This window comes from Echinops telfairi, unplaced genomic scaffold (assembly GCF_000313985.2).
Source record: "Echinops telfairi isolate 266 unplaced genomic scaffold, ASM31398v2 ScPeMD7_60;HRSCAF=208, whole genome shotgun sequence".
NCBI classification, from domain to species: domain Eukaryota; kingdom Metazoa; phylum Chordata; class Mammalia; order Afrosoricida; family Tenrecidae; genus Echinops; species Echinops telfairi.
The window spans coordinates 16,188,626-16,211,957 of NW_022103958.1; the positions used below are offsets into that span (position 1 = coordinate 16,188,626).

Here is a 23,332-nt window from a genome sequence, read left to right on the forward strand (position 1 = left end):
GAAATTTTTGTACTGTAGCCTATAATCTAAGATAAGGTATAAGTATCTGCTTTTGCTATATCTACTCCCTCTGGGGTCATTCCAGCACTCATCGGAGGGTAGTATCACCCACTTTAAGAAACACTAATTTAAAGGAAGGGGCCCTTGGCGGCATAGTGGGTATGCATTGGGCTGATAACTGCAAGCCCAGCAGTTTGAAACTGCCAGCCCCTCCATGGGAGGAAAATTAGGCTTTATACTCCCATGAAGAGTTAGTCAGGGCAAATCACGGGGCAGTTCTACCCTGTCGCACAGGGTCCCTGTGTGTCAGCAGCAATTGGACCACAGAGAGTGTTTGGAATGTAAAGAAATTATATATATATGTTTAAATATAACTCTGAGAAGAGAGTCATAGATAGTTATTTTAGTATTCAATGCTAACTTGGCTCTTGTTGTATATAACAGCCTTATTTTAATCTTTTCATTAAGTTTTTAAGGTAGCAATTACCTCTTTTTTTTATTTTTAAAGAAACTGAGACTCTCAGGGTTCAAAAAAGTTGCCGAAGCGCATAGGGCCAACAGGAAGGAGAGCTTTGATTCACATGGGGGTCTGTTGGAATAGAGCACCAGTATAATTGCTATTATTACTATTATTATATTGGGCCATTACTCCCTCTTGCCTCCTGTGGCACTTAATTCACTTTGTGTTCTGCCCCCGCAGGAGTTCGATGACTTGTCCCTCTTGAGCTAGCTGCTTAAATTGTGGTCCAAATTTTTGCCTGTGCTCACTGTACAATTTTTCAGTTCAGTTACAGAGCAAAAGCATATTTTGAAAAAGTGAAGTTTACAGATACACCTATGGAAGTCAAGAACAGGTTCCCCCCTGTAATTCAAGGACACATGGACTATAAAGGACAGAAGCCTGCACATTTTCCCAATTTTCTTGGATAATGCCATGGAGCATAGGTTACCCAGCTTACTTGGTTTATTGCTGCCTTTTTAGACAAAAAGAGAATAGAAAATCAGCCCCTCACCCCCCCGAAATTAAAAACCTTTGTATTATAGCCCATAATCCAAGATAAAATACAGGCATCTGCTTTTGCAGCACCCTCTGAATCAATCTAGTGTGCTGTAGGGGCGGTATTGCCCACTTTGGGAAACGCTGACATAAAGCAAGAATAGGGTCAGAAAAAGAACTATACATGCACCTACTCCTTTGCTTGACTCCTAGTGGAAGAGTGGAGAAGAACCAGCCCAGGAAGCAGAACATGATTACCCGAGGGTAATATCCGTCCTATCACGAGACCATAGCCTCCTGGGACTGCAATGAGAATGTCCAAGGCTGTTTGGGGGGCACAACTTTTCTCTTCGTTGAAATTTTGGTATTGATCTTTAGAAGCCATGGGGCACTGTCCTTTAGGGCCCTTTGCACATATTGGGTTACTCTTTCTGCAGGAGCCAAACCAAACTCACTGCTATGAAGTCAGTTCTGACACATAGCGACCCTCTTGGACAGGGTAGAACTGCCCCTGTGGGTTTCCAAGACAGTAACTCTGGATGGGAGTAGTAAGTCTCATCTTTACTCCCTTCAAAAAGTTCATAGGAAATTCCCCTTTGCTTTTCATTCCATTTTCACGCAAACTTTTTGAAGCCTCCACTGCCCCTAAAATCTAAACTGCGTGACTTGGCTTTCCAGTTTGCCACACTTAAACTTTTCCTGCTCTCTGCCCCACCCAAACTGAAATGTATTGCCCATCCTTTTGCATAGTATTTTGCTACAATGTACACACACACACACACACAAATCAAGAACACTTTAAAATGCATGTTAATGCGATCCATTGCCATCGATCTTTTGAGGGAAAAGCACAAATATAAATGATGGTACCTAAACCAAGCCTGTAGAGCAGAGCACAAGTACCGCACCGAGTTCCTGGGAGCCTATGGAAGCAAACAGTCTCACTTTCTCCTGATGTTATAAGTATCAGCAAATAAGTTCACACAATTTCCAACGTCACTGGTCAAATTCAGTTTTTCCTCATTGACAGGATGCTTCACCTTCCTCAGTGGATTGAGATTTTCCCTCTCTCTTTCTCAGACTACAGGGCAAGTCTTACTGCTCCAAGAAGCCTCCCCACCTGCTCCGACCCCATTTCTCCCAACTTTACTTGGATCTTAACATGAGAGTTTCAATTGGGACCAAGTCTGGCCTGAATTCCCTGGATGTGAGTCTTGTCCAGCTGCATCCCACTGACTGACCTCGAGTAAGTCACTTATCTCTGACCCTGGGTTTCTGCCTCTGGAATGCGCAAACAAGACTACCATTGTAAGGAGTCCTGGTGTTCAAGCGCTTGGTTAACGTAAAGGTGGGTAGTTCAAACCCATCCGACAGCTCCATCATACAGACTTGCGATCTGCCTCTGTAGGAGCACAGCCAAGAACAGGACAGCTCTACTCTGTCAGATGGATCCCTACACGCCAGAACGGATGCAGTGGCTCCCAATAACAACCACCGCATCTTGCACATTGGGACCCTCATGGCTAACTAAAATCCTGGAAGGCCATCTAAAAGCTTGTGGGAAAATTGGACAAAAAGATAATGAAATTTTCCCATGAACGTTTAAAAGCCCAGTTTGTGTGTGAATGTGTGTGTATGGATTTACACCTCCCTCCCATAAAAAAGGGTTATTTTATTTTATTTTATTTCTCTTTTTTAACATTTTATTAGGGGCTCATACAACTGTTATCTCAATCCATACACACATCAATTGTGTAAAGCGCATTTGTACATCGTTTCTCAAAACATTTTCTCTCCATTTAAACCCCCGACATTAGGTCCTCATTTTCCCCCTCCCTCCCCGCTCCCCCCTCCCGCATGAGCCCTTGATAGTTTATAAATGGGTATTTTGTCATATCTTGCCCTGTCCGACGTCTCCCTTCATCCACTTTTTGGTTGTCTGTCCCCCAGGGAGGAGGTCACACACAGTTCCATGTAATCGGTTCCCTCTTTCCTACCCATTCTCCCTTTACCCTCCCTGTTTTGCCACTCACACCACTGGTCCTATAGGGCTCATCCGTCCTGGATTCCCTGTATTTTCAGTTCCTATCTGTACCAGTATACCTCCTCTGGTCTAGCCAGTCTTGCAAGATAGAATTCAAGTCATGGTAGTGGGAGCGGGGAGGAAACCTTTAGGAACTAGAGGAAGGTTGTATTTATCATCATTGTTACATTGCACCCTGACTGGCTCATCTCCTCCCCGAGACCCCTCTGCAAGGGTTATTTTAAAGCAATATTGTCCTGGTTAAGAATGCCGATTCTGGGCTCAAACCTTGATTTTGCCACTTACTGTGTTAGCTTGGATGAATTTCCCAATGGAACTGTCAAGGAATTGGTTTCTCTATTTGGAGAGTGGAAATGATGGGTTTTGTATGAGGAATGAATGTGTGTAAAGCACCTACATGCTGTGACCCTTTAATACAGTTCCTCATGTTGCGGTGACCCCCCCAACCATAAAATTATTTTCGTTGCTACTTCACTGTAATTTTGCTACTGTTATGAATTGGGCGACCCCTGTGAAAGGGTTGTGTAACCCCCAAAGGGGTCTGGACCCGCAGGTTGAGAACCACTGGCCTAGACCATTGGCTAGGGGAGAGTGCTAAGACATGACAACTGTTTTCTCGTAGAGCAAATATCAGGCATTCAACAAACAAACACGGCTTCTTCCTCACTTCTGGATGGCCCTGGGTGTTTGTCTCTACACTACCCTTCCTACAACAGAGTCAGTGGCCTATAGGTCCTTCCGCCCTGGAGCCTTGTACCCTGAGGAGCATGAGCAGGCTCTCGGGAGTCATTGCTGCTGGTGGACTCCGTGTCATGGGCCAGCAGGAAGAAGAGGCCTTTTCCCAACTGCCTGAAGCAGGAGATGGTGAACAAGATGGATTGGCACAGTGGCGGTAGTGGGCTCAAACAGAGCACCGTTGGGAGGGCAGCCATGGACTGGGCATCATTTCATTCTGCGGTATGTAGAACTGCGGGAAGCTTCAAGGCACAACGAACAACCACAGAGTTACAGAAAGGAGCCCTGGTGGGCACCCAGGAAGCCCTCGGTTGCTAACCCGAACATTAGTTATTGAGCCCCGGCCTATGCCTTGGTCAAGCAACAGCCTAGAAAACCCTATGCGGCAATTCTCCTGTTACATGGGGTGCTGGGAGTCAGAATGCTGCGAGGGCTTTTAACAACAACAACAACAACATAGTTACAGAGGCAAAGTTTTCCACACCAAAGTCCTGTGGCAACCATAAGGGGAAGGAGAGCTTGGGGCTAAAGTTGGAGGGTTGGGTGAGAAAGTGGGGGTCCATTCCCTGTCTCTTTTCACCCCTCTGGCCTTGTGCCCTCTCTCTGCACTCTTTTCATTAGGTTCCTGGGACCAGAAGCTCCCAGCCCAGGCCTGGAAGTGGTGGGGTGAGGACCAGCGGGCCTCACCTGCCCTGTCCATCCAAGGTTTGTCCCGTGCCCATCCGGTGACCCAGCCAGGCAGACAGAGTCAGGCTTGCCCGCTCCACCCCCCCTCTCACCCCCCTTCCAGCCAGCAGCCACTCCCTGTCCTGGCACTGCCACACCTTCCCAGGCCCCTGCAAGGGTTAAGGCGGCCAGGAGCAGAGGTTTGGGCTGACGTCCCTGGGCCGAAGGTGGTTCCCCTCGGGTGAGGATGGGAGAGCGTGTGGCTGAAACCTGAGCTCCCGCTCAGCTGGGCTTGGGGAGGTCCCTGTAAGAGCCGCCCGCTGCCTCGCCTCCCACCCGCGGTCCCTCCTGCGCCAGCAGTCGCTGGGGCGGCACCGCTGCGGGGAAGATGGAGCTGGGCTGGTGGGCGCAGCTGGGGGTCTCTTTCCTGCAGCTCCTTCTCATCGCGTCCTGGCCCAGAGGTACTGTGGGTGGCGGTCAGGACCCGGAGGGGGACCCCCTTCCCGGGTCTGGGAGGGAGCAGCGGCTCTCCGTGGGGTGATTCAGGAGTGCGCTGGCTGGGAGGAGTGGTGGTGGGGAGGGGGCTTCTTGTGGGTTCGTGGGAGGAGTTGGGGTGCGGGTGAGGGGCGGTGCCGGACTGCCTAACACCCACACCCGCCCTGAGATTGGGTTTGTCCTCTCCACTCCTGAAGCTCAGCCGGACGACGGGTTTTACTAGTTCTTTTCGATTCATTTATCTTTAAAGCGCACAATCGCCTACCCTAGAGGAATCAAGTCCGTGCTGAGTTCTCCACTTGAACTTGTCAGATGCGAAGTTTCCCTTGGAGAGTGCTCCCTCCCTCCGAGGTGAGGTGAGCAGGGCGGGAAGAAAGGGCTTGCAGTAAGCAAAACCAGCACTCGCTCTCTGTCCCTGGTCATGAGTGTTGCTGGGACTCTTTAGCGCAGACCCCAGCACAGGGCCCCCTCCCACGCAGCCTGCGTCCCTACCTTGATAAGGATGGGCAAGATGCCCGGGGAAACGTGCACGCTGGTTCTGGGATGCACAGTGTTTGTCTGGAGAGAGCGCTGGCTTTGTTTTTTGTTTTCTGTTTCACATGCCACTTTTAGAGCCACCAACCCCATGGAAAGCCTCCCACTCCCCAACCCCCACCTCAGGCCAGATAAGGCTGGGATGGTCCTGGGAGCCTCTGACCCAGCTGAGGACAGAACAAGGTGATGGCCTGTCTTGCAATTGCTCGCTGGCGCCCAGGGAAGAGGGGACGTGTTAGCGTCTGTCTGTCTCTTTTGTTGGAGGGGTGAGGCATCAGGAAGTGAGAGGAGCCTTTCTGGGGTAAAAGTATGGGCAGCCATGCGCAGTGTGGACAGATCTGGTCAGTTTGGGGCAGGGCAGAGTATGCATGGGGCTTACTGCTTTCCCTTTTGTGGGCTACCTGTCACCTCTACTCTGTCTGAGTCGGGCTTGCTCCATCTCGACAAGGCTCTGCTAAGTGGCTGAGAATACAACAGGGTACTGAGAGGATGAGAATTCTAAATGCAATATCCGGTTGTCTAGGAGGGGGCCACAGCCTAAGGTCACATTTCTTTATGAGCAACACAAAGCTAGGACACATGAAACCTGCCCCTTTGGGCCAACACTCTGCATCTACAAACAGCTTGCCTTCTGGGTGGTATAAAGGATTCTTGTGCTCGGCTGCTGAGTAAGGTCTGGGCCCACCTAGAGGGGTCCTGGAGTGTCTACTTCTGAGAAACCACTCACTGAAAACCCCGTGGAACACCATTCCATGCTGATACACGGAGGTCAAGGGGGTCAGGATCAACTTGATGGCATCTAGTTAACAGGTCGCTGGCCTGTGACCTTATAAGCCCACACACCTGCCCCAGTAGCCACGTTGGTGGCCTTGCATGAAGTCCTCGGCCTTCCCTGTTCCAGCTCTGCCTTTCAGAGCCACCTCTCCAGAGGCAGGTGGCCTTCGCCCACCTCCAGAAGACCCTGAACCCTTCCACAAGCACCAGTGTCCAAGGACTAGCTTCCTCCTGATGGCTGCATGGACCACGCCCTGCATGCTCTGTATACCATGACACGTGAGGAGGTTCAAACCCATAAGAGTTAACATGAAGCAAGACAAAACAGCTCAACTGCCTCTTTTGACTGGCTCAGGATCCCAACCATCCACTGAGGCCACCTGGAGGATCTCTTTGTACCGTGCACTGCTGGGGAAACACTTCAGGCAGGGCGTGCAAAGTGTTGGCTGCCACAACTGCCCACCAAACCAGAGAGGGTCTCAGTGTGTTTAGCACCGGACTTTGGACCGACTCATTTTTCTATCTGGACTCCTTGCTGAGAGTTTGCTTTTCCACGTCCAATCTACTGAATCGGAATCTCCGTTTTAACCAGATGCCTGGTGTGCCAGATGTAGACATCAGCCTTGTAGATGAGCAGAGCGATTTCAGTTGTTTGGCTTCGTGTGCAGAGGGAACCAAGGGAACAGAGTGGAGGGGATGAGCGTGGGGGGGTGGGGGCAGTTCTTCTAGCTCTCCTGGAATTCCGTCTAGCTTTGTCGAGGAAAGCATGGACACGTATTTCTTCTGTCTTACTACTTAGAGAGAAGAAAGGATCAGATGGCATCTAAACAGCCAGTGGGATGCCACAGGAGCTTGTTGTGTTCGGCATCAGGGGAGACATGCTCTAGGACAGGAATCTAAACCCAAGGCCAAAGGAGAAGCCCACATACACAACACGTGAGGGGAGAAAGCCAACTCTCCTGACCTCCCCTATGGCAGGAGCCCTGCCAGCCTGATTCCGCTGGGGAGGAAACCCTCATTTAAAACGCGTGGCTCTGGGGAATGAGACTTTAATATGGATGACTTCACAAGTCTCGCTTCCAGCAGACATTGGCTCCTGGGGAAGGCACAGGAATGCGATGGGGGAGCTGGTTTGAAGCGCAGTTCCTTCAGTGGCAGGAGCAGCCAGCTGAGGAAGGCAGAGCAGGAGGGTCGGGTCAGGGGAGCAAGAAAGCGGAGCTGTGCGGCTTCCGTGGGGCGTGCTGGAAAATCCAAGGAGGGGCTGTGAAAGTTGTGCCTCCTTGGCAGAGGCGGGGTTTTGCGGTGGCCACGGAGAGTGAGTTCCCCTAATATATACTTGGAGAGCTTCTGGCTTCTCCAAGGGGAAAATAATTTGCTGATGGAATCATGGATTGTTGAAGCTGGGAGGGACTTTGGGGGCCATTTAGTCCGAGTCCCTCCATTGCAGAGGAACAATGAGCTGAAGAATCAAGCTGGCTTTTCGTCACTGACCTAAATCCTTGACACACGTTCACTCTCAGCCCCCAGAAGAGGTTGTTAGCTGCTGCTGGGCCAGTCTGGACTTTGAGTGACCCCCACAGGCTTCTCTCTTGGCTGTAATCCTCACAGGAGCCGAAGTGGAGGTCTTTCTCCTGTGGAGTTGCTGGGTGGGATAGAACCTCCAACCTTTGGATTCACAGCCTGATTGAAATTGCCTGGAGAGCACACTCCAGTGAGGTGGGTGCTCATCTTACCATTTTGCAGATGGGGCTCCGAGAGCTTCTGTGACCTCCTTGAGGCTCTGCAGGTAGATTAGTGGAACCCAGGGTGAGCCTGGAGTATCCAGTTCTTCAGCCCAAGCTCACCTGTTATCTAGCTGAGTTAGGCTCATCCATTGGGTACACTGATCGACTCTGGATACAAGCCTAACGGTGATGTGGCTTCAGGATACACAGGAGAAGGGGAGGGAGAGTCCTTGCTTGCCCCCATGTTATGGCCACTGTCGGTCCACTGGTGGCTGGCTGTGGCCAGGAGGGAGAGAGTAAAGCTGAAGTTCTGCGGGCTGGCAGCCTTTGGGCCCAAACGCCTGTGAATGTATGTAGTAAGGCACCTTCAGTAAGTCACTGTTTAAATGTGAATGCCTTTGGTGAGGCCGTGTCCTCTCCAAGGTCAGACATCCCACCTCTGAGCCCACATGATTGCTACTTGCTGGTCCCTGCTTGCACTGGAGGTTTGGACCTCTGCTGCCTGAGACGGTGGGACCAGAAACAAAGAGGGAGGGAGAGAGAGAGAGGGGGTGGAAGGCTAAGTGCGGAGTGAGGGGAAATTCAGCTTAAGGATTGAATGGCTGAATGGACTCTTGAAAGCAGAAACATCTAACATACTTTGTGGAACATAATTCTCCTTCTCCCTCTGATCTTCAACACATTGGCAAAATGCTTTCCTCTCACGAATGCCCCAGCCTGTGAGCTCTTGGTGGAAACTGAAGACTAGGCTGGGCATTATATCTGGATTAACAAGCTGCAGACAAACAGCACCTGGTGACATGGGTGCATGAGGTTTCTTGAGTGGGTAATCCTTCAGTTCTTGGCTTCGCACGATAAAGAATTCATGCCGAAGCCTGGTTTGTAATCCAAGTGAGTGTTTATGAAAGTTGAGTGATCCTGCTAGTATTCAAAATACCAGCTGGCATAGCCTCTGGCCTCACTGAACCACTGAACCACCAGAAAACAAGACACGGACAAGGAGGCGACGCTCTATATGTTTTACATGTGTTTGTTTAATCCTTACAGCACACGAAGGAGATAAGAGCTATTGTTACTAACCTCCTGTCCACCTTGAGGAACTTAAGCAGAAATTGCTTCAAGATGAAATCACCTAGCTGGATGTCTGTGTTTTAAACCTAGACAGCCTGGCACCATACACATCCCTGAAACATTACATAAAGTTCCCACAATTAGCAATATTTGTATGGTAGACCTGTTGGTTGTATTATGGCCAAGAAAATACAAGATAAAAGTAAGATAAAGAGGGTGGTCATGATTATGCCAGTAGTAATTTTTTTAAAAATCTGGTTATTCCTTGGACACTCCAAGGCCTGGGATGAACAGCGAAAGCATTTTGTTTCTCTTTGTTGGCCTCACAGTTGATGGATCCAGGGGAAGGAGACGCTATCTTCTTCCATCGGTACCAAGATGGGTTTTGAATGGGGATTCGTCGTCTGCTAGACGATGATGTTCTAAGTCTTAGCTCAACTGGCTTCATGGAAATGGACATCTTATCTGAGCAGCAGATGAAGACACCATCTTCCGTCTCTCGTAGAGTGCTGGTGACCCTGGGGGAAGCTTGGGACTGCTAGATGCCAGGTTAGCGGTTCAGACTCACCAGCTGCTCTGTGGGAGAAAGACGAGTTTGTCTGCTCACATAAAGCTTTGTTGTTAGGTTCTGACGCTTAGAAACCCTGTGTACAATAGAAGGCAACACGGCCCTGTCCGGCCCACCCGCACAATTGTTCTTTATGTTTGAGTCCGTTGGAGCCACTGTGTCAATCTAGCTTGTCAAGCGTGTTCCTCTTCTTTGCTGCCCCTCCACTTTAATCGCAGGATTCCTGGTGGTACAGCGGTTACACATTGGGCTCCAATTCACATGGTCAGCAGTTCGAAACCAGCAGCAGTTTGAAGGGAAAAAGACGGGGCTTTCTACTCTCATAAACAATTACAGACTCAGAAATCCATAGGGGGTCGCTATGAGTCCACATTGACTCGATGGCAGTATGTTTGGATTGGGGTTTGTTTGTTTGTTTGTTTCTACCTTACCAAACATGATGACCTTCTCCAGGGACTGATCTCTCCTGACAACATGTCCAAAGGAGGTGGGATGAAGTCTCGCCATTTTTGTCTCTAAGGAGCTTTCTGGCTGCACTTCTTCTAAGACAGATTGGTTTATTCTTTAGGGAGTCTATGGTACGTTCAAAATGTAAAGGTGTACAGCCTCTGAACCCTTATCTAGGGTTGCCAGGAGTCAGAATTGACTCGGAGACAGTGGATTTGGTGTTTGGGGCCTGTCTCCAGAGTTAGTTGAATGATTTTTATTCTTGCAGCCTGGGTGTCTTTACTCTGCCCTCGCTGAGGTCCTGGCTGTCTGAAATGGGTGAGTCGTGGTTTGGCAGTAAGTGACTGTAAGTAGAAGTCTGGCCAACGTGTTTGGTGATTGGAAAACCAGGGCGGCTGCTGCCAGAATAGAATAAGGAACGCACTCAGTCATGTTCAGCTTGTGGGAGACACAGCAATTGTCTTTAGAAATGAAATCCATGGTCAGTTAAAAACCCAAAGTCAAAACCACCTGGTCTAATGGAAAACCAATGGATGGAGGGGAGAAATTGGCCCAGTTTACTAGATCAGGTAAGTTGCTGAAGGATGCTAAGGAACAGAAGGATCAATGTTTTTATAATCCTGTTCCCCTTACTTCCTAAGATTCCTTTGAAGGGAGCGAATTATTCCTCAGCGTCATGGAACCTTTCCTCGGGAGTCAAAGAGGGAAGGGGTCATTGGTGGAGAACACCTGCGACCCCCTCCGACCAATTGCCTGAGCTCAACTTCGAGCTAGTAACGCCTATTTCCTGGTCCCATCATGCCCTTGGCTGTCCTGGAGGCAAGTAGGAGGGGGTGGCATCTTGACGGGGTAGCAAAGAATCTCTATTCCAAGTCTTCTAGCTCTGCCTTCCTGCCTTCCACTGGGGCCAGGCCTGCTGTCTAATGTCTATTCGCCTTCATTCTGTTTAAGCCCGCTCCCCCGCCCTGCCCCCGACTCCCAGGCCAACCCCCTGGAATAATAAAATGAGCGAGCTCCCCAAAACTTTATGGAAATGAGGTACAAACTCCAAAAATGTTCAATTATAGGCCCAGTGGATTTCCTTCGACTGCACAATACAGATTCCACAGATCACGGCAAGAGACATTTCTAACATCAGCCTTTGCCACAAATAGTCTTTGCCTTGAGACCCGCGGGACTCCCACGTGCCTCACCGCGCTCAGATGGATGTCTTTTGTCAGCACACCTTACCAGGTGCCCGGTGTGATCATAGGTGCTGAGGAGACACTGATGAATACGGCAACGACACTTTCCTTGAGGTACTCACAAGCTACTGGGAGAGCTGGTGGCCCAGCCTGTCGTTCCCCAAACAGGGTCTCACGGAATCCTAGTTCTGAGAGCTCTTTAGCAGCAAACGAAACCAGGAACGTGTGGTGGACGGAACAGTCCAGGGCTGTGGCGGTTCAGCAGGCACTGGGCGGACGCTGATCGCTGCAAAGTCCTGCAACAAAGAAAACTGGGATTGGCATGGCGCAGAGTGCGTCGACCACAGAACTTCCTGTCCACACAGTACCTTCCACCTTCCAGCAGAATCCATGCTCCGTGGAACACAGCTTGGAAAACCCTGGTCTCCGGCCCGTAATGAATAAAACATCATGGATTGTTTCACCATTCCAGAGGAAAAGGATAGGAAGGGAGTTTGCAAATCTGCAAAACAAGTGTCTTCCCTTCAGACTTCGGCTGGGGTGCAGGCAGGAAGTCGGACCCCCCAGCCACTTAGCACTGGCAGAGATGGGGAGAGAACTCTGGTGCTGACGCCCTATCCCTGTTGTCCTAAGGACAACCCTTTCCCGGTGTCCGCTGACCTGCAAGCTTCATGGGCACCTCCTGTATCCACGTGCCTTGAAGCCGTGTGGTTGGTCTGGGGCTCAAGGGGCACACTGAGGAGCCGCTCTGATGAAGGAGCGCGCAGAGTGCCGTGGCAAGTCTAGGGGTGGGGTGGGCTTGAGGAGAGCCATGACCTAGCTTCGGTCTTAGAGGCCAAGTGCTGCCACCACAAAATGATACCACAAGTGGGAGGCCTGAAAGAAAAATGAAAATGGTTTTTGTACCATTCAGGCTAAAAGTCCAAATGAAGGTTTTGAGTGGGTTGATCATTCCTGGGAGCCCCCCTTCTAGCGGCTGGTGGCAGCTGGCGATCCTTGATGGTCTTGGCTGGTAGAGGGGTGCTTGCGGGTGTTCCTCATCTATTTCTTTGTCTACTCTTTCTAGAAGATACCATGCAGAAATGACTAGGTTAAGGCCCCACCTGACACTGCACGTAACAAAAGGACATTCCAAAGAAGAGTTTAAAAGGACATTCCTATGTCTAAACTATTGTATTTACAGGCACAGGATTTAGGACTTCAACATAAATTTTTTTGTGGGGTCACCCAATTCAACTCATAACAGTGTCTAGTCACACCAGTCAGGCTGCGCTCTCGGTGTCAGCCGTGCTATCTCCCGTTGCAAAAGAAGGTGAATCTCTGGGCATTCGGATGGCGTAGTGGTAATGCATCGGGCTGCAAACCACAGGGTCAGCCATCGAGCCACCAGCCACCATGCAGAAGAAAGCTGGACATTCTACTCCTGTACTCCTTTCTACTCACTGTGTCTGAAACCCACAGGGGCTACTCCACCTTGACCTCTGGGGTCACTAGGAGTCAGCACCGAGTCTGTGGCAATGAGTTTGGTTTGGGCTTTGGTTTCTTGACTCTAGAGGTGATGACCAAGGCTTGTTCATCACAAATGATGGCCCCCTTCTCCTAGTGTGTGTTGCAAAAATCGATTAGTTTTGACCCTTGTGTTGGCCAGTAGTTTTCAGGAAACCCAGTCACTGTAACTCTGATTTGCACAACCCAGAAGTGGTCTGGACTGTTTATCATGGGGCTGTATCCCAGAGAGAAAGCACATGAACTTGAGCTGTTCTTTGACCCTTTGTTTGCTGGCTCTGGGAACTACACCCTCCCCCACCCCGCGTCTGCTAAATATTATTCTTGTTGTCATGCAACATGGTTTCTGCCTTCTCTCTCAGCTCAGACTTGCTGCTGATTGGGCGACTACAGCAGCAAGGGGCGAGGAAGAAAACCAGCTGTTCCACCCAGTGCCCCACCGTGACGTGCTGGGCAAAGATTTCGCTCCCACCTAAACTATACTGACGGGACTCGTCTTTGATGCAGGTTTCTTAGATGTGCCTGAGTTTGCATCTGCAGCCACATCAAGGAATACCAGTGTGGATGTGCATCTGATGCATGTGTGTGCAGGCTGTGTCTGCAGTCACATCAGGGAATACCAGTGTGGATGTGCATCTGATGCATGTGTGTGCAGGCTGTGTCTGCAGCCACATCAAGGAATACCAGTGTGGATGTGCATCTGATGCATGTGTGTGCAGGCTGTGGAATGTAGATTCAAACCATGGCTGCTTTTGTGTTGGGCACGCTACATCACCCTTCTACCGTAGCCTTATCCCCCTCTCATCTGTAGGCTGAGAACAATAGCATCTATGACATAGATTTATTGCAGGTATTAAATAAGATCATCCATTTAAAATGCTTAGGATTGTGCTTGGCCAATCCTCAGAAAGTTAGTCATCTCCTCCTCCTTTCTTCTATTTCCGCCACCGCTGCAGCTTTTCCAAGGGGGCTGGGAAGGAGCACCGCAGGGAGTTTGCTTCGGGAGGGTCAGTCCTATTCATCTCTGACTCTGTGTCAGAAACGAAACTCTCCAGTGATTCATCACATGTGAATCTCCCATGATTTGCTTTTTCCGTTAGCTTTATCATACACCCCACTTCTAGTCTCCCACATGCTATTGTTTTGGTGGCTCGACATCTGAAACAGGGCCCAGGGAAAGGTTCCTGCAAGGACCAAGGAATCCATGCCTTGCAGCACGGAAGATTCTGGGTCAGTGACGTGGTGCCAGGGCTCCGAGGGCCCCCTAGTAGCTTACATTCGGAAGAAGAGGCGTTGCACCTGTTGTGAGTCAAGGATGGAGCAGGCAGGTGAAAACAGGCTCCCTTTCATCTCGTTCTAACTTGCCAAGCTGGAGGAGGTAGCTATAATGAGGGCTAGCCTGCCTGGAGCTGTCGCCTGCTCAGGGTTTAGGGACCCATCAGACATACCACTACAAATGTGTCACCCTCCCTCCACATCTCTCTGCACTTGACATCTGCTGTTGGCCAGGTGCCTGTGGTTGATGGAAAATCTGCCCCCTGCCTGACATCAGTGAACCTGGATGTGAAGACAGCGATGCCGATGCTTGCAGCTCTTGACCAAGAAGGGGTGGTAGCAGACCCAGTCCCCTGTGTGGTCCTGATGCCCTGCTTTGGGGAGAAAGTTGTGTAGTGTGGGACATTGGGAGGAGGTGGGCTCATCTATGGAGTCCTTGAATTGATCCAGGTTGAATTTTTAAGGCACAGCTTAAGTTTTATTGTTTTCCTGTGGCCACTCCATTGCCTGGGTTGCTATACTACTTGCGGAGTTCTATCGCCAGAGACTTTTAGGTGTACTATTTTGTGGAATTATTTTTTTCAGTAACCCAGGCTAATATAAATCTATCTTCAGTTCAGATTCCAAACATCTGAAAAAAGCCAGAAGCAGCTGTCCTTCGAGAATTTCCCGCATTACGGTTGTCAGAGATCATAGCAACTGGGGACTCCTCCAGGATGCAGGAGTTTGGATTTTGTTCTTTTGGCTGTGTGTGTGTGTGTGAGTCTGGGTAGACTAGAGAGACAAATCCACAGAAACTCATATGTATATAAGAGAGAGTTTTATAAATAGGGTAAGTGTACATTAAGAAAGCATCCCAACCCAGTGTTGTCCAAGCCCGTAAGTCCAACACCGATCTACAATTTCAAAAACACACACAATGATGCCAACTGCAGGAGGAAAGCTGAATCAGTGAGTGTGTAAGTATCTCAGCGCTGGCAGGGGTCCCATGCGGCTGCTCCAGCACCCGGGGCTGCCTTGGGACTGCCCATGCGGCTTCTCAGGGATGTCTTGTAGGAAGTGAACCTTGCCAGCTGAAGCAGGAAACTGGCTAAGGCAGCTGCACCCGTCTGACCATCAGAGATCAAGAGACCTGAGAACAAGCAAGGCGAGGCTAACTGAGCCATTTATCTCTCCACCCTTCAGTTAATCCCATATGTTTTTATTGGCCAGGTTGGCACAATAAACCGTAACTATCTCAATGTAGAATTGCTGTTTCTAAAGAGAAACAGCAGGGAGTGAGGTAGGTCCTGTTTAGGGGTGTCCAAAGAGGGGAGCTCGAGGAAAGAGAATCAGAAGTGTAGGAAATGGAGGAACCCAGAAGGCCAGCTATAAAGCTGAGCAGGCAGGCGAAAACAGGCTCCCTTTCATCTCGTCCTAACTTGCCAAGCTGGAGGAGGTAGCTGTAATGAGGGCTAGCCTGCCTGGAGCTGCCGCCGGCTCAGGGCTTAGGAACGCATCAGACATCCACTACATAGCACCCATCGTTTCTTAGGCTGTCATCTTTACGAAAGCAGGTCATCAGATTCCCACCCCCTGTAGACTGGATGGTGTGAGTTCAAGTCACCGAGGTTTGGGTTAGCATTCTAGCACTTAATCGTTGTACCACCAGGGTTCCTTAGAATAACAATAATTCCTGAAAAATACGGTTGTTTTTTTATTTATCCAAAAGCTCTTTCTGCCCATGTTCTTCTACATTGTAGTAACTACAATCCCACCAGTCTGTCTGTATCCTCTTGCGGGTTGTGGGGAAGGCATGGGAACGCGATTGTGGTTTCCCAGCAGCATAGAGAGAGACAGGTTCCAGGAACCCGAAGCCAGAGTGAATTCCAGTGGGTCAAAGACCCTCTCAAGACCAGTAAGAAGGCAGGGTTATTATCTTTCATCTTTAAACAAGGGAAGAAGCAAGAACCAATACAAGCACAGCCTCAGAGGACACTGGGGGTGGGGGTGGGGTGGATAAGCTTGGCTGCCACGTTCCTCTGGAAGTATGGAATAGCACAGTAAAGGGACAAGGTTCTCAAAGCATCTCGTTTGCTTGGAAGGCAGAGACTTGGACCTCACCCAGTGGAGTCTGAGGGGACAGGTCTGGATTGGCGTCCAGGCATCAACAGCCCAGGTGGTTTTAATGAAAGTTATCTTATGATCGCATGGGATTTTGACATGCACACATACACATAGTCCTCACTCTGTCATTTACCACTTACCGTGTAGCCTTGGTGAAGGAACTTAATATTTGGGGGCCTCCGTTTCTTGACCTATAAAACGTGAGATCACAATGCCATTGTGAGGACTGAGTGGAATGACACAGGAGAAGCACTCCGTACCATGCCTGACTCACAGCAACCTCTCAATCTGCACTTACTGTTGTTGCCGCTTTGAATGGTGGATCATCCGAGAGCCAGAGCACGCACGATGGCTAAGGATGCTGACTTTGGAGCCAGACTGACCAGGTTTGAGGCCTGTCTCTTCTGCTTCCTACCTCGATGCTCTTCGGCATGTTATTTAACCTCCCTGGACCTCAGTTTCCTCATCCATAAGATGGGTGAACTCATTGTAGCTATACTACGGGATTGTCCTGAGAATCAAATGCCTTCGTGTAGGGCAAGGACCCAGAACCGTGTCCTGTAGGTAGAAAGTGCTGCAAGAGGGTCTGCTATTATTCTGGTCTGCAAAAGACCACCAGCCAGCCTCAGGAAGTCATTTCAGAGGCCAACAATGTCTTCCGCAAACGTTCCTATTAGGATGGGTTCTGAATGGGCTCTTGCTATGACCTAGAGTGCGACGGATGACGCTACACATAAAGACAGGTGTGAAACCCGATGGCCCTCCGAGCCATCAGACTAGCTCTTCTATTCCTCGTCCAAACCTTGAAGAACTGCAGTCGCGCACATTCCACAGGGAGTCCCAGGACTGCCCCTGGGCCACCGGTGACTGGTGGAGCTGGGATCTGAACGTGGGCCGTCTGATACCCCAGCCTGCCTCCCACGCCAATCCTGCACTCCCTCTCTTAACCTGACAAGTCCACAGCATGTGCTCTGGAGCGTCCGTGTTGCAGGCTGGAAGGAGCAAAGTGTTGGCTCCTCATCTCTCTTCCTGTCCCTGAAAGCTCTGTGACTGGGACCATTTACTTGCCCTCTCTGTTCCTCAGTTCCCATTTACTCAATGAAGAAAAAAAGACCTACTTTGTGAGGGTACAATGAGCTAAGGTAGACCAGGTTCTCGGATGGCCCCTGGAGGGTGCTGATCCGACCGATTAGAGCAGCATTCAGGAATCACAGCGTGATAAATGTACTGGAGGGCAGGAGGAGGAGGAGAAGGACTTGATGAACTGATTTTGCCTCTACCCTCCACCCCCACCTCAAAATATACCCTGATCCTAAAAATCATATTCCTAGGGGCTCCATCAAAAGTTTTCTCACCTCTGATACCCTAAGAGGGTGATGGAGGCCCTGACTCTCCAACCACCTTTATCTCATTCACAAGAGGGCCTATAAGAAGGGGCGGCTAGAGGTCGCTGAGGTTGGGAACCCAGCCAGGCTGGGTGTGAGGGTCACTTGATCACAGAACAGCTCTCAGGTCCCGATCCAAAGGCTCAGAAAGAGACACAAAGTCACCAAGGGCTCAAGTGGGCATTCCACTAGTCCTGATCCAGTCCTGTCCATTCTGCCCGGACTGCCTGTCAGTGGTCAGACCCCCAGCTGTCACCAATGCGAGGTGCTGGGTGGACAGCGCGATGGGAGCTCAGACAGCACAAGCGGAGGCAGGCAGGTGGGTGGAGATGTGGGAGGATCCAAGCTGTTCAGTTCCCATCTCTCTGATCTATTGCTCCTCTCTGGCTCGCTTTGTGCTCAGATGGTTTATAAAACGGGAGGACAGTGGAAAAACTCTGTATATCTCTTAATTACACATAGTCACCCCGGAGCAGGGCCTGTGTGCTATGAGGTGCTTGGTGGAGGCGCTAATATCAGGGAGGAGTGGATACATCGTAAATGTGCTTTTCTTTTGGGGGGTTGTTCCAGCTCTAGCCTTCCACTTGACAGCTGGTGTTTTGATCAGGTATGGAGCCAGCTGACCACAGTTCTTTGTTTTCTCAGTCTCTTCCGATAGACCATAATGTATTCACTTACAGTAGGGCAGTGGTTCTCAACCTTCCTCCTGCCGCGGTCCTTTCAGACAGTTCCTCATGCGGTGGTGACCCCCCAACCACATTATTTCCATTGCTACTTCATCACTGTCATCTTGCTACTGTTATGAATTGGGTGACCCCTGTGAAAGGGTCGTTCGACCCCCAAAGGGGTCGTGACCCACAGGTTGAGAACAGCTGCGGTCGAGTGTGGGACCCATGGCAGGTTCTCCTGGGAGTCGTGTTAAAGGTACCTAAGGGTCCCGTGTCCTCTGCATCCGGGATGTTTGGGAGTTGGCAGATTTCACCCTCCTGTCGGCGGCGGCCATAGACGGTCCTAAAAGCACACTCTCACAGTGGTGAGGAACTGTGCAAAAGGACGAGGGCAGTGACAGCACCACCAGCCTGCTTTCTCTCATTCATTCATTCATCAAAGAGATGAACGTTTCCTCTGTGCCAGTGGCATTGCTGTCATCAGAGGTCAAATGTCTTCCCCCAAGTCAGTGCTGGGAGAACTAGCATTGCCCCAAAGTCAAGGACTCCCTGCTCTGAGCAGAGGATACCAAGACAGCTGCCTCATTGCGGCAGCCAAAATGTACTTGGTCAAAACCAGTGATGCCGAAGCATCATTGCCCCTCTCCTGATGGGTGTTTACCCCACTGATCCAGTGAGTGGGAGGCTCTGCTATACACAGGACAATTATACAGTCATTTATTATCCCATGTGAAGGCGAGTCAGTGTCCAGGGAAAATGCCCAAGACATAAGTCAAGAAAAAGAAAAAGCTGTTTCTCAAACAAAGCATCTTGTGAGGTGGGAAACCCTCGTGTGTCAATACTGATCTCTATCTAGACCCTTCTAAGGCCGTCACCTACCCTCTGAGGCACGGGGACCTATGGTGTCATCACAGAACTGTGCTCCCATGGGTTTTCTTTCTTTCTTTCTTTCTTTCTTTCTTTCTTTTTTTTTAATCATTTTATTGGGGGTTGAGTTAATTAATTGTGCCAACCTGGCCGATAAACACGAGGGGGCTAATTGAAAGGTGGAGGGATAAATGGGTGGTGAGCTTCGTCTTTCTTGTTCTCGGGTCTCTTGCTTTGTGATGGTTGCACCAGGGTGCAGCTGCCTTAGCAGTTCCCTGCTTCAGCTTGCAAGATTGACTTCCTATAAGACATCCCCAAGGAGAAGCCACATGGACCTATCCCGATGCAGCCCTGGGTGCTGGAGCAGCCGTGTGGAGACCCCTGCTAGTGCTGAGATGCTTATTCCTTCACTGACTCAGCTTTCCTCCTGCAGTCAGCGTCATTGCTTCTGTTTTGTGAGGTGGAGGACTGTGGACTGGTGTTGGGTTAATGGGTTAATGTTGGACTTGTGGGCTTGGGCAGCATTGGGTTGGGATGTTTTCGTGATGCACACTTTCTTTACATAAAACTCTCTTATACATGAGTTGCTATGGATTTGTTTCTCTAAAGTACAGGAGCTCATACAATTCTTATCACAATCTATACATACATCCATTGTGTCAAGCATATATGTACATTTGTTGCCATTATCATTCTCAAAACATTTACCTTCTACTTGAGCCCTTAATATCGGCTGCTCATTTTCTCCTCTCCCTTGCCACTCTCTCCTCCATCATAAACCCTTCATAATTCATAAATTATTATTATTTTGTCATATGTTATACTGTCCAAGGTCTCCTCCCGCCCTCTTCTCTGCTCTCCATTCCCCAGGGAGGAGGATATACATAGATTCTTGTAATCAGTTCCCCCTTTCTACCCCACATTCCCTCTACCCTCCAGGCATCGCCACTCTCACCACTGGTTCTAAAGGAGTCATCTGTCCTGGGTTCCCTGTGTTTCCAGTTGCTGTCTGTACCAATATACATCCTCTGGTCTAGCCAGATTTGTAAGGTAGAATTGGGATCATGATAGTGGTGGGGAGGAAGCATTTAAGAACTAGAGGAAAGTTATATGTTTCATCGTTGCTACCCTGCACCCTGACTGGCACATCTCCTCCCCACAACCCTTCAGTAAGGGGGTGTCCAGTTGCCTACCGATGGGTTTTGAGACTCCACTCTGCACTCACTCACATTTACAATGATATGATTTTTTGTTCTTTGATACTTGATACCTGATCCCTTCGGCAGCTCATGGTCACACAGGTTGGTGTGCTTCTTCCATGTGGGCTCTGTTGCTTCTGAGCTAGTTGGCCACTTGTTTATCTTTAAGCCTTTAAGACCCCAGGCACTATATCTTTTGATAGCTTGGCACCATCAGCTTTCTTCACCACATTTTCTTATGTACATATTTGTCTTCAGTGATCATATCAGGAAGGTGGGCACCCACTGATGTGATTTTTAGTTCTTTGATGTCTGATAACTGGTCCCCTTTGTACCTCGTGGTCAGTCAGGCTGGTGTGCTTCTTCCATGTGGGCTTTGATGCTTCTCAGCTGGATGGCCGCTTGTTTATCTTCAAGCCTTTAAGACCCCAGATGCTATATCTTTTGATAGCCGGGCACCATTAGCTCTCTTCACCACATTTGCTTATGCACACGTTTGTCTTCAGTGGTTGTGTCAGTAAAGCGGGCACCCACTGATATGATTTTCAGTTCTTTGATGTCTGATAACTGATCCCTTCCATACCTCGTGGTCAGACAGGCTGGTGTGCTTCTTCCATGTGGGCTTTGGTGCTTCTCAGCTGGATGGCCGCTTGTTTGCCTTTAAGCCTTTAAGACCCCAGATGCTATATCTTTTGGTAGCCGGGCACCATCAGCTTTCTTCACTGCCTTTGCTTATGTTCACAATTTTCTTCAGCAATCGTGTTGGGAAGGTGTGCATCCTGGAATGCCAATTTAATAGAACAACGTGTTCTTGCACTGAGTAAGTACTTGAGTGGAGGCCCAATGTCCATCTGCTGCCTTGATACTGAACCTATAAATATATGCACGTAGATCTGTTTCCCCACACTCTAATACAAATCTATTTACATATGTACATTCCAGTCTTTAAACCTCTATAAATACCCTTTGTCCCCTAGTTCTTTCCTCTATTACCTTTTACTTTCCTCTTGTCCCACTATCATGCTCAGCCTTCATTTGGGTTTCAGTAATTTCTCTTGGTTACATTGCCCTTGCTGAATCCCTACCAGGCCTCTCACACCCTCCTTGCCACTGATTTTGGATCACTTGTTGCTCCCCTGTCCCTGGGTTGGTCAGCACCACCTCCTTAGCCCCGCCTCCCCCTCTCCTGTGTCTTCCCGGAACCATTGGTCCCTTTGTTTTCTCCTCCAGACTATTCATCCAGTCTATCTTATCTAGATAGAGCTGTAGAGATAATAATGTGCACCAAAAATCAAGCCAGAGCAAGATAGGTGATGAATGAGAACACAGCGATGACAACAAAAAAGAAAACCAATGACCCTTAGAAGAATAAATTAATTAAAAGAAAAAAATTTTAAGAAGAAAGAAAAACCTGTAAATAGATCAAAGTCTGATTTTTGATCTCTTCAGGATCTTGTGTCCTTCAGTCAGGTCCGATGCGGTACCATGCTCTGGCCCCAGAATCTGTCCTTTGTACTCCCTCAGGTGCTGCCTGCTCTGCTCCCAAAAGATATGTGGCAGGGGAATAGGGCATTGACCCACCCAAGGGGAGGGTGTTGTTTGTGTCGTCTCCACAGGGAAAGAGGGACCAGACTTAAAGCCAGTGCCAGATGAATGCAGCATGCCGGCAAGGAGTGGGGAGCCAGTGGAGGGGCCTGAAGGCTCGACCCCCATACCAGCTACATGGACAACTGCCCCTCCTCCCCAGAAGAATTTACTTTAGAGGACAGCACTGAAGCTGCAGCTAGGGGAGAGGGGCATGTCCGATCAGAGCACACGAGAGCAAATGAATGGGGAGGAAGAGAGAGTGGAGCACATCCTGGTCCACCAGGCCTGGAGGATGGCATCCCCGCTCTGAACAGCCAATGGACAGAGTGGACAATATGGCTGATCCCACTACGAGACCCGCCATCCCTTGCTGGCCCAGGGCCCTAAGGGGAGCAACACTGTTAACTCAGTGTCGGCACTGACCCAGACTGACCCTGTGACACCGAGGCAAACCACTAAAGGCGTGCGGCAGAGCTCCCATGGGTTTTCAATGGCCGCTTTTTTGGATGCCCATCACCAGGCCTCTCTTCAAAGGACCCGTGGACACACTCAACGCCCTAACCTTCCCAGGAATGTCGCTGCGGGAAGCGCTCGCAGCTGTCCCAGCACCCGGGGCTCTATGTCAGCCCTGAAAGGAGGGCTGCGGACAGAGACCTTTCAGAATTCGATCCCAGGGCTTTTGTACACACAAAAATGTTTCTCTAGAAAAGGCGTACTGGTTTATTAATGGACATTTCTGGTGGAAGGTTGAGTGGTGTGCAAAGCTGTGTGGTGCCCAGAACTCCATCCGGACCGTTTTGATTCTGAAATCAGTCATTCATCAGCTGCACTTGGCCTGAGTGCAGATCAGGGCTTCGAAGTGGTTCCTTCCACTTCAATGTCCTGCCAAGCATTTGTGTTTTCATCCCAGGTGTACTGAATCTGAATCTACCTTCTAACCAGATCCCCAGGTGACACTTACCAATGCAAGACTATAAGAAGATGGATAAGAATTCTTATATTCCTGCATATGTTAACACGTAGATTCTGTATTTCTGGGGTGAAAAGGCAAATTCCCAGCAGAGGGTCAAGCCTGAATGAATCATTTCAAAGCTCTGGTTTATCGTAGGGTGATGCTGTCTAAATCCATTGTGTTTTATTGTCTGGGGACCACTGATTTGATCATCTGTTGCTTTTATAAGACGTTGTCTTTGGATAGACAAAGCAAAGTTTTCTCGACTCCAGAATCTGGCAAAGCTGGACATTATCCAGCCAGCTTCCCAGTAAGCAGTCAGCTTGTTTACCTCCTTCCCAGCCCTGGGATGTTGTGGACTTTCCTTGACACTCAAGAATTAATCACACACACACACACACACACACACACACACACACACACACGTGCCCCCAAAACAAAACAAAACACTTCTCTGGCATTTCTCCCCCCCCCCCCCCCCCCCCTTTTCTCCCCCTTTTTCCCCCCCCCCCCCCCCACTGATCCTTCTCTTCCCTGGCAAGGCGAAC

General features: G+C 49.6%; 1 protein-coding gene across 1 annotated transcript in view; it reads left to right on the plus strand.

The window, feature by feature from the left end:
• The first annotated feature begins 4,834 nt into the window (after positions 1–4,834).
• Positions 4,835–23,332, plus strand: part of PAMR1 (peptidase domain containing associated with muscle regeneration 1) — a 97,510-nt gene continuing 79,012 nt past the window's right edge. Inside the window, exon 1 of the mRNA XM_045291007.1 lies at positions 4,835–4,903. The gene's annotated coding sequence lies outside the window, so the exon portion shown is untranslated. The remainder of the gene's footprint in view (positions 4,904–23,332) is intronic.